General features: G+C 38.6%; 1 long non-coding RNA gene across 1 annotated transcript; it reads left to right on the top strand.

Moving 5' to 3' along the window:
* The first annotated feature begins 1,433 nt into the window (after positions 1–1,433).
* Positions 1,434–2,138, top strand: LOC115921478. The gene is made up of 2 exons (XR_004062891.1): positions 1,434–1,682; positions 2,022–2,138. It is a non-coding gene; the product is annotated as an uncharacterized LOC115921478 (long non-coding RNA).
* The last annotated feature ends 8,024 nt before the right edge of the window (positions 2,139–10,162 follow it).

The raw sequence follows: 10,162 nt of genomic DNA, 5'->3' as shown, positions 1-10,162 counted from the left end.
AAAAAATCCCCTTTGTGCCCATGCCTTGAGCCATAATGCATGGCAGTCCAGAGGATTTTTGTAGTGCTCTTAATTAGATTACTCGTATGTGTACAACGTAAACAGCAAAGGGCCGAGCTGAGAGCCCTGTGGCACACCAAAGGGCACCTGGAAAGATTCGGAGACAATACCATCAACTTTAACTTTTTGATGTCGATACCGAAACATATCTTCAAAGTTTCTAGTAGTCTAGCTGGAGTGCTCAGTAGTGTTAAAGCCACTACTCAAGTCAAAAAGCAGCAGGAGAGTGATTTTCTGTTTGTCCATTGCCATCAGAATATCACACTTGATCCTGAGTACCCTTAGGCTAGTAGTTTTGTGTGTTGCGAAAATATATTTTTTCCCTATTTTTTTCCTATTTTTTCCCTATTTTCTGGAAATGCAGACTATTTTGTTCCTATTTCCTTCAAGAAGATAGGAAAATAGGGCTATTTTTTTTCTATTTTCAAGCACAAACTATTTTTTTCTTATTTTTTTTCACCTTCAACTTTTGTGGACTATTTTTTTCCTATTTTTGTATAAGAAAATAGGAAAAAATAGTTCTATTTTTTCCCATTTTCGAGTACCAAACTATTTTTTCCCTATTTTTTCACCTTTATCTTTTTCATACTATTTTTTCCCTATTTTCTCAAAAAAAATATGAAACAAATAGGATTTTTTTTTCTTCTCTTTTCAACTTTAAAACTATTTTTTCCCAATTTTTTCATCTTAATTTTTTTCAGACTATTTTTTCCTATTTTTTCACATTAATCTTTTTCAGACTATTTTTTCACTATTTGTTCACCTTTATCTTTTTCAGACTTCTTTTTACCTATTTGCGAGTACTATTTTCTTCCTATTTTTTGCACTTTAATTTTTTATTTCATGATACAAATTTTTAAACTATTTTTTGTCTATTTTCTAAACTTGCATATTTTCATTGTTTATGACTGGCATCCTATTACAAAAGTCCGCTTCTCCTGCGATTATCTCTGTTGTTCATTTTGCGACTTATTGGTGTTTTTTAGTTGTGGGGTCACATATTGAATAGTGAGCTCAAAGATAACCATAAATAAACTATGTGTAAAAAGAAAATGTACGAAATTTCAATTTTGTTCCTTTATTAGTATTTTTGATTTTATTTACAAACTATAGTACTGACTAGTGCACTCAAAGATAACCATACATAAACCATGTGTAAAAAGAAAATGTACACATAGAAATTCCATTCTCCCCCCCCCCCCTTTATTAATAGGAAAAAAAAGCATTCGATCGAGTATTCCCGTTCTATGTGTGTATAAAGTTTCTACGGAGGACATACTGTGTATGATCGAATCTCTTTGTACCCCTACGTAATTTGAAAAAGACCCGTTATTTTTTTCCCCACTGCTGTGCGCATCGACTTTTGTTGATTTTCGTTCATCAAACGTCTCCAAATCACACCAAAATGTCTTCCAGCAATTATTCTAGCGATGAAATTTCATCAATAGATAGTGACTCCTCATACTCCGATGCCTCCTTATCCCATTTTAGTGATTCTTCCCAAGAAAATGAGCCCGACAAATTTTCAAAATATTAATTAGTCCCACTCGTAGAGATACGAGTTTGTTGTCGAATAACGGACCATCGACGAGCGGAACTGGCCCCAGAAAACAGCTGAAAAGGTACGTTTATTTCTAAAACTTAATTATATTATGATGTCTGTTGTTGAATATAATGCTACTTCATAGTATAGAATGTTATTTTACGTATCAATATTCCCATGTAGTGTTGAGGTTGTAGCGACTACACAACTTCTGAGTGAGGTGTAGTGAATCCCCAAGTGCAGTGTAGGCTAGTGTCTGTACGTTAGTGAATGAGTGAATGTAAACAAACGTGATTACAATAAATCCACGTAGAAATTTCAGATTTTTTAACCTTACGTCTGTCAATTATATTGCCTTGCATGATATAATGTTTTGATGTGGTTTTAGGCTAAATTGTATCTCAAATTATTTTTCTAGGAATCAGAAAACACAACCTGCTGAAGCAACACGCAAGAAGAAGAGCAAGTCTTCCAAGTCCGAGAATGTGTCTGCGAGGTATGTCCTTACTAAGTAGAAATCTAAATCTATTGTTGATAATTTTTTTTGGTATATTTATTTCATGTTTGTTAGTAAAGATCTGACATCAAAATATTAGAGTAGTTTACCTCATCATTATGCTAGAACAATAATTTGCAGGTGGCACAAGTTCTACCTAGATCTACATTATTTTTCTCTTTCCTTTTTATTTTTTTCTTCAAAAAATTGTTCCTTTACTATTTTCTTTTCTGTGTTTTTATGTTTTATTTTATGTATGTACACCCAATATATCTAAGAATAAAATAACTCTAATTAATTGCCTACCTGAGTGGTTTACATTTCATGCACCTTGACAGCTCTTTGATGACTCTGTCGTTTCACCATCCGTTCGTCGTCAGCCTGGCATCTTTTTTGCCATCATACTTTTGTACACACATGTTCTGTGCCTTTGAATTTTTCATTATGAAATACATAAATACTTGTACTAAGTATTAATTGCATGTTTATAAATGTACCAATGCATGATTATTCTAACCCCTAACTCACATTTCATTTATATCTTTACAGATCCATTGAAACTAATCAAGCTACAATGTAACGTACAACCACCATTTGATTAGATGCCTGTGAACAGCATGACCAACATCTGTATCCTTTACATTAGTATTTGTTTCCATTTTATTATGTAATTCTTATGTCTAATCATTGAGATTCATAGGCAAGTACAACATGTATGTGTACACAAGGGCCCAAATTCACAAAGGAGGTTTGTCGTCAAACCTTGGTTTTCGTACGTCATATGACGCGTTTTTACGCGTTTTTTACAAACCTGGTTTGTAAAGAACAAAAGGAGGTTTGGCGAAACAAAAGGAGGTTTGTCGACAAACCTTGGTTTATCAACAAACCTCCTTTGTGAATTCGGGCCAATGAGTGCCTGCATATTGTGAAGATAAAGGACCATAAGACCATTACTTGTGATACATGGTAATGATGGTATACTTTGTAAAACTATTTGAAAATAGTAGCATGTAAGTCTGCATTTTCTTGTTTATATATACAGTGTGAGTCAAAAAAAAGTTTACACCTATAAAATTGCTAATTATTAAAAAAAAATCATCAATGAACATTAAACTGTTATATGTCTTATGAAAGAGTGTTTTATCCCAAATCATTTGGTTCAATTTTTGTGTGGTATGTGTTCACGCATGGATGAATAGGAGACATTGTTTGCGATAGTGCAAAAATTGAATGGCGCAAAAGTTGCCTATGTGATGTTTGAATAAAACAATTGGGATTTGGGTATTAATTCGGTCTTTGCAGATCCAAATAACACCGTTAACAAAATTAATCATGCCACACATATCAAATATCGAATATCAAATATCAACGAACATTTGTGCGCGTGGTTGTGGGTGTCTGTGACTTTGCCCTTTGCAAAAAACATGCAATGCATTTCATTTGATACATTCAATCCATTCTCTCACTCCGCTAATCCCAACATAATACATACTGAAGGCATCACTTTGGCGCAAGTCGATTTTTGCACTCTCGCAAACAATGCCACCTGTTCATCTAAGCGTGAACACATACCACACAAAAATGGTACCAAATGATTTGGGATAAAACACTCTTTCATAAGATGTATAATAATTTACTGTTCATAGATGATTTTAAAAAAAATTAGCAATCTTCTAGGTGTAAACTTTTTTTTGACTCACACGGTATATCTCAATGACATGACATGTCATTGATTTTGTAGTAAGTGTTTCTAGATTATGATGATTGTATTAAGACAGTTCCATTGAGATTGAGAAAATTATGTAACATGTCAACTGTACTATAAAGCATGCGTGCATTGTTGAAAAATCCGTTTTATGATTTATTTTATTTTGTTATCTTTGTAAATAACGAGAAAAAATATTATTTGTCATGATTTTCTTGATGTTTGAAAATGTTATTACATTATTAAGAGCACTTTGTAATTAAATTGTAATAAAAGAGACAGAAAACAACACTCTCATGTCCAGAATACTGCTTATTTGGTTACTAGTGAGGGAGAGAGCTTGTGACCGCCTGGCATATCCGCATCGGCTCAGTAATAGTCCTGAAACTCACCTGAATACTTTATTTGAAAAAAAATAGAAAGCTACATTCTAGGTGGATGATATTTTTTTTAGGCGGAGGCATATAGGAGACGCAGTCGCATTTGTCTTGTTTTTTTTAAATATTTTTAGAGTATAATCATAGCAAACCATGAACAACTCTATTACTATTACATGTACACTACAGTACTTAACCAAAGATTGTAAATATCAGTTTAGTTCTGTTATTTATTTGCTTATATGAACACACATACTATACTAAACTCATGTCATTGTGTTTACCTCTCGAAAATAAAGTACATGTATTTTATTTGACACATTTCCTTTTATTCTTTTTGTTTGTTACAGTCCACTGCCATTATAACGAGGTGCTCGGGACCAAGCACATTTCCTTGTTAAAATGAAATCATGTTGTACTCAAGTTACTGAACACATTGGTTTGTTTAAAATTGGGACTGATTGTGGACATCACCGGCATGAAGTAGTTCTAGCTAGAAGGAGGCATTGCTGTTAACACTGTATGCGGTCCTTCTTTTAAGGAAATGTTTCCTGTTGAAAGGTTTACAACCCAAAGGATGGACAAAGGTCACTCAATGGAGTCAATAGCACTGGCATAGCAGCACAGAATGATGAATAGTCCTGGAAGAAGAAGCTGCATTGTGCTTGATCTGAGTCTAAGCATTCAAGTTCGTTAAAGCAAACAATACACAAAAGCTACACAGTGAGGTACGGTAATGCACATAGGTGTACAGAGAACATGGATTCTTATCCAATCCAATCCAAAAAATATTTTATATAGCGGCTTTTCATTTCGGATACACACCGCTCCACACTGTTTGGGCCACTTATACCCCATTCACAGTGGCCTCAAACACCGCGACAGCAGCGGGACTGTCCCGCTGCTGTCGCGGTGTTGTCTTCAGTGTGAAGGCTCGGACCCGTTATAAACTATCGCGGGATAACACCGCCTCGCGATAACGCCGTGACAAACTATCGCTAGGTTCGCCTAGCTACAGCAGCGGGACAGTCCCGCTGCTGTCGCGGTGTTTACTCAGTGTGAAGGCTCTCCGCTATAACACCGCGACAAACACGTGTGATTTGTTTACTTACCTATCACTGACCTCTTTTCTCCAGCAATGGGGAACATAAAGTGAAATAGAAATAAAGTAACCAGTGGATTCAAATTGATTTTATTATTATGTAGATATTATAATTATCCAAATAAAAATATTTCACACTTCAAAAAATTAAAATATTCTGACTGGAAGCAATAAAAATGCTAGTTTTTTAAAAAGTAATATGATCGAGCTAGCTACATGAGGAAGAGTGTGTAAAGTACAGCTAGCGCGCGCAATTTCAAGCAATCGAAAACCCCGCGCTGAAGTATTTCCGGTCATATCGGGGTCACTCGCGGGTCATGAGCCATGCATACACGTGTTTGTTACGGAGGTAATAAAAATCACCCGCTGCAGCGTGAATGGGTACATGATATTTATCCCGCTGCTGCAGCGGGATAACTTTTCTACTGTGAATGCATTTGTAGCGGCGTTATGGCGGTGTCGCCGCTCCGCTACAACGCCGCTACAAATTTCAAAACCACTGTGAATGGGGTATTAAAAACAAAAGTAAGTCACTTCACAGAAAATAAAGGTGACTTCAGTAATTTCTTGAACTGTTCAACAGATTAGGCCGTCTGCACAGCAGTAGGTAGCTGGCTCCACAGTTTTGCAGCAACCTATGGGAAAGACAATTCACCAGCACGTTTCTTAGAGAGACATGAGTGAGCCAGATGGATGATGATGAGCGGGTACATATTGCTCCTGTTGTCACATTTTCGCTCGCAGACCATTGACAGCACAAACGTAGCTAGTTCGACGGCACTACCAAACTAGAATGTTCCACTCTGTTGCAGGGTGTATGCCATTGGGTGAACCGGGTGTGCGAAAATGGTGTGTTGGGGAGGGGGAAGTGAGAGTGAGAGTGTGTGTGGTAATTGTATGTGTGTCAACAATTAAAGACTAATAATGACAGATGGCTAATCATATTTCTACAATGACGAGTAAACTGTCGATCTACATCATAGTTCACAGATAAGTGTGCCTTGAACGTATATAGCAGACGGCAATTGGCGGATTATACGACACTTGGTAGTGATTTTGTATGTGATATTGCTTTGCTAAATATAAAATACAAGAACATTTTCCATATCTTTAAACTATCATTGATATCTGATAATTAAACAGTTATTAAAATAAACCTACCAAACTACATAATACAATAGAATACTTGACTTAAAGTAGAGGAGTTTGATGTGGTGCACAATTGCACCCCTCTGTAAATAATCGAATAGTCCATGGCGATCATGAATATTCATGTTTTTGCTTACCTCGGCAAAATGCTTGCCTAAACTAAATGGACAAATTACGGTGGGGGTTGGCTGAAATGGACATGATGAACCGATCAGAACCGATCTATGATAATTCATGCTTGTTTTCCTTCGTGTGCTTGACCTATAACCTTGCAATCGCGTGGCAAATTGCGTCCAAAGTTCGACTTGTTTCACATGTGTTATATAGGCAATGGCGAGCTAGCGACCTTTTTTGACCAAATTACGGTGTGTGAAATTTCAAAAGTCAATGGGACATGAGGGTTCCAATGAAAGAGCTATTGGCAGCGTACGTCGGGGTGGATGTGATTTTCGTTTTAAAACGGTTTTGACTGCTGGACTCTTACGATAGGAGGCGTTGTCCAATGAGACTATTCGGAGCCATATGTTTCGGATAGTGCAGCAGCTTAGCAAGAAAATTGTGCACTTTTTGATAAAAGCATGAAACTTCTAGCATTGTTAGTTTTCATCATAAGATTTATTTTCAGATGTGGAGGGAAATGAGATTTGACCTCTGATGACCCTGAGAGGTCAAATTCAAAATGGCCGCCAGTCCGCATGGTCTAATGTACAAACACGCTTAGTTTTTTAACCATATAGTCCAGAAACACATTCAAGGTGTCATTTCCAACAAAATCGGGGATGCCAATTCATTTAGTAATACTTTTGAGATCGCCAGAATTCAGGGTTTTGCATTAAGGTCAAGGTCAAGGTCAAAATTGAGTTTTGAATGTTTACAACAACAACAAAATCCAATTTATTTGTCATTTGTTTATCCCTATGATCTCAATTTTTTTTAAGAGTGGTTCCCCTGCAGACCATTAGATTCATTTTCAGATGTGGAGGGAAGTCAGATTTGACCTCTGATGACCCTGAGAGGTCAAATAAAAAATGACCGCCAGTCCCGCCTATTCTAATACACTTAACTTTTGAACTAAATACTCTAGAAAAACGATTGAGGTGTCATTTCTAACTAAATTGGGGATGCCAATTCATTTGGTAATACTTTTGAGATCATTTGAAATCAGGGATTTGCAATAAGGTCAAGGTCAAGGTCAAATTAGGCCCAATTTTTTTTATTTTTTGTTGTTGTTTAAACTTTGCCTCTATTTTGACAATAAAGGAGTCATTATTTACAAAAAATAAATAAAAAGGACACATGTACCACCACTTTGACTACCCAGGGCAAAATTTCATAGAGCTGCTTAACGGCCAATTATGTGCTTACGTACGAGTTACTACTTCATAGCGCTGCTAACCGTATAAGCACACGAAAATGCATACTATAAACCTAACGGTGCTTACTGCAGGAAAATGAATTTTTTAACAATGCAAATCCATTGTGAACGCGCAAGGTGGACACCTTGTTTTCTAGATAACATGTGAGACCTATATGCTAACCTGCTTGAGCAAATTTGTCTGTTACAGTTAGCACGAAAATTAGCTTACCGGTAAGCAGCTTTATGAACCTGGGCCCAGAAGACAAAAAAAGCTATCCAAATACGAACCTGCTCATTACCACAGCTATAATTATCCACATAAATTTAGCACTGCATGTCCACAAAATCAAAATCTAACAGTCTCCAGAACAAGAGCACAGTGCAGTGCACTTGAGTGCAGCTTTGGCACATTTGCAACGTCCAGTGCACCCTTTCTTGCAGCGACAGTGTATCAATTCATGACACGATTTTGATGCCTCCGGGAGAGTGGTCCAAAGAGGCTGCCACCCAGTTGTTTCATTTGTCCAGCCCCAGTCAGATGGCTCTGGCATCTCTGGATTCTTGGCCAATGTCTGGTTCCAACAGTTGGCCTGGTAGCAAGTGCGCTTGATGTGCTGCTTAAGTGCTGCCTGGGTTGGAGGAATGTTCTCAAGGTTTCTAGATTTCTGTGCGAAGAGCTGTTTCCTGGCATCATTCACTTCCATGCTCTCACTGGTTCGGTCGTACATCAGCACTACAAATCGCTCTAGCAGTAACATTGATCCTTCACTGACCTCACTTCGCATGCACAGGAGTTCACTAAAAGCATCATTCACCTCTGGGAAAGACTTCCAAGTTTCCCAGGCAGTCTTCTTTCCTCTGCCAGCGAATGCAGAAACAGTGTCACACCCGGTGAACGCATGAAAGACTGGGAGAGTCATACACTGTGTCGGAGTCATGGTGGCAACCATTTCGTGAACAGCTATATACCGAAAGCTTGATCCGACACCGAAAGCGATCCACAGCTCATCAGGAGCTGCCTTGCTGAATGAAGCCACGGCAAGTACAACCACATCAGTATCAACGGTACGTATGGTTACCTTTTTGCACCCTTTTTGCACAGCATCTTCCACATGCAAAAGTAGACGAGTGTCAGCCTCCTCGTGCGAGCATGGGGCAAGGCCTGCCAAGTGTGACTCAGCAGGAGAACAGAGTACTCCACTTCCATCTGTTGCGTATAGTTCCTTGTCCTGTGGTAGAGGAAGATTAACGGCTTCGCGTGACAGGAAAGCAAATAATTCAGTTTTGTTCTCATCGACTCGGAGGAAGTCCTTCCAGTTTTTTGGCAGCACAGTAGAAGGAGCCACCCTTTTCCTGGTGCCCTTTTCCCTTTTCTGTCTTGTTGAGGCTTTCAGGCTAGCAGGTAAGTATACATCCCAGACAAGGTCAATGCGGATGCTTTTCTCTAGTTGAGAAAAGATGTATGGGGCAAACACTCTTTCTCCATACTCTTGAAATGTTCTTGATGTTCTAGGATTGAGCATTTGAACCACAGCTGCACCATCAAGAATTATTGCTTGGGCCACAGGTGCACTATTGTTTTCGAGCAGATTTGATTCCAGGCAGCGAAGTAGATCTGCTTTAACTCCAAACCGCATTTTTCCTCCAGTTGCCAGAGCTGGCGGGGCTGCCTGGTTTTCATGGGAGAAGAAATTGTCCATGTCTCCATCCCGTGTCTGACACGAGATGTACAGCCTCGAAAATAGACCACAATCACTCTTAAGTGCTGCGAGCTGTGCCTTCTGTTTTGACATAACCTTGGCCGGCTGCCGACTGAAAAGTGGCAACTTGTTCTTAGGAATTGTTTGTGTAATAGGTGTTGTACACTGCTCTAAGCCTTTCTGTCACAAACTTTGTGTACTGCTCCTCACCGAGGGTCTCAATCCTTCTCACCGTTTCAGCCACTTGGGGGTCCATGATGTCGCTTGTGTCAATGACTAGCAGGTCTTGACTTTGTTCTAGAAATGGATTCCCCATCTCTTCCAGTACTTTCAGACGTGCCGTAACATCCCTCAGGAATGCTGCCTGCACTCCAGGTTGCTGGTCATGGTGATGTTGTCCAGTGTGAGCAGAACCATTATTTTGCTCTATGGCCTGTTCCTCAAATTCTGTAGTCATCCTGGCAATTTCTGGCCCTGCTACCATCCAGCGTCGGAGTGCTCCTGGATTGCCAGTAAGTCCAATAGCTCCTCCAGAACCTTTCACTGTTGCGTTGTTCTGCTCATTACACTGGCCAATTGCCATGGCAGAAAATTTGTTGCTGGTTTTGTGCACTACAAAATTTCCAGACATGAATTCTGCTAGTACATCTGGGTGTTTTACAGCGAGAGTTGT

Source organism: Strongylocentrotus purpuratus, unplaced genomic scaffold, assembly GCF_000002235.5.
Source record: "Strongylocentrotus purpuratus isolate Spur 01 unplaced genomic scaffold, Spur_5.0 spur5_scaffold_1, whole genome shotgun sequence".
In the NCBI taxonomy this organism is placed as follows: domain Eukaryota; kingdom Metazoa; phylum Echinodermata; class Echinoidea; order Camarodonta; family Strongylocentrotidae; genus Strongylocentrotus; species Strongylocentrotus purpuratus.
The sequence above is the reverse complement of the archived record's forward strand: the minus strand, read 5'-3'. Positions and strand labels throughout refer to the sequence as shown.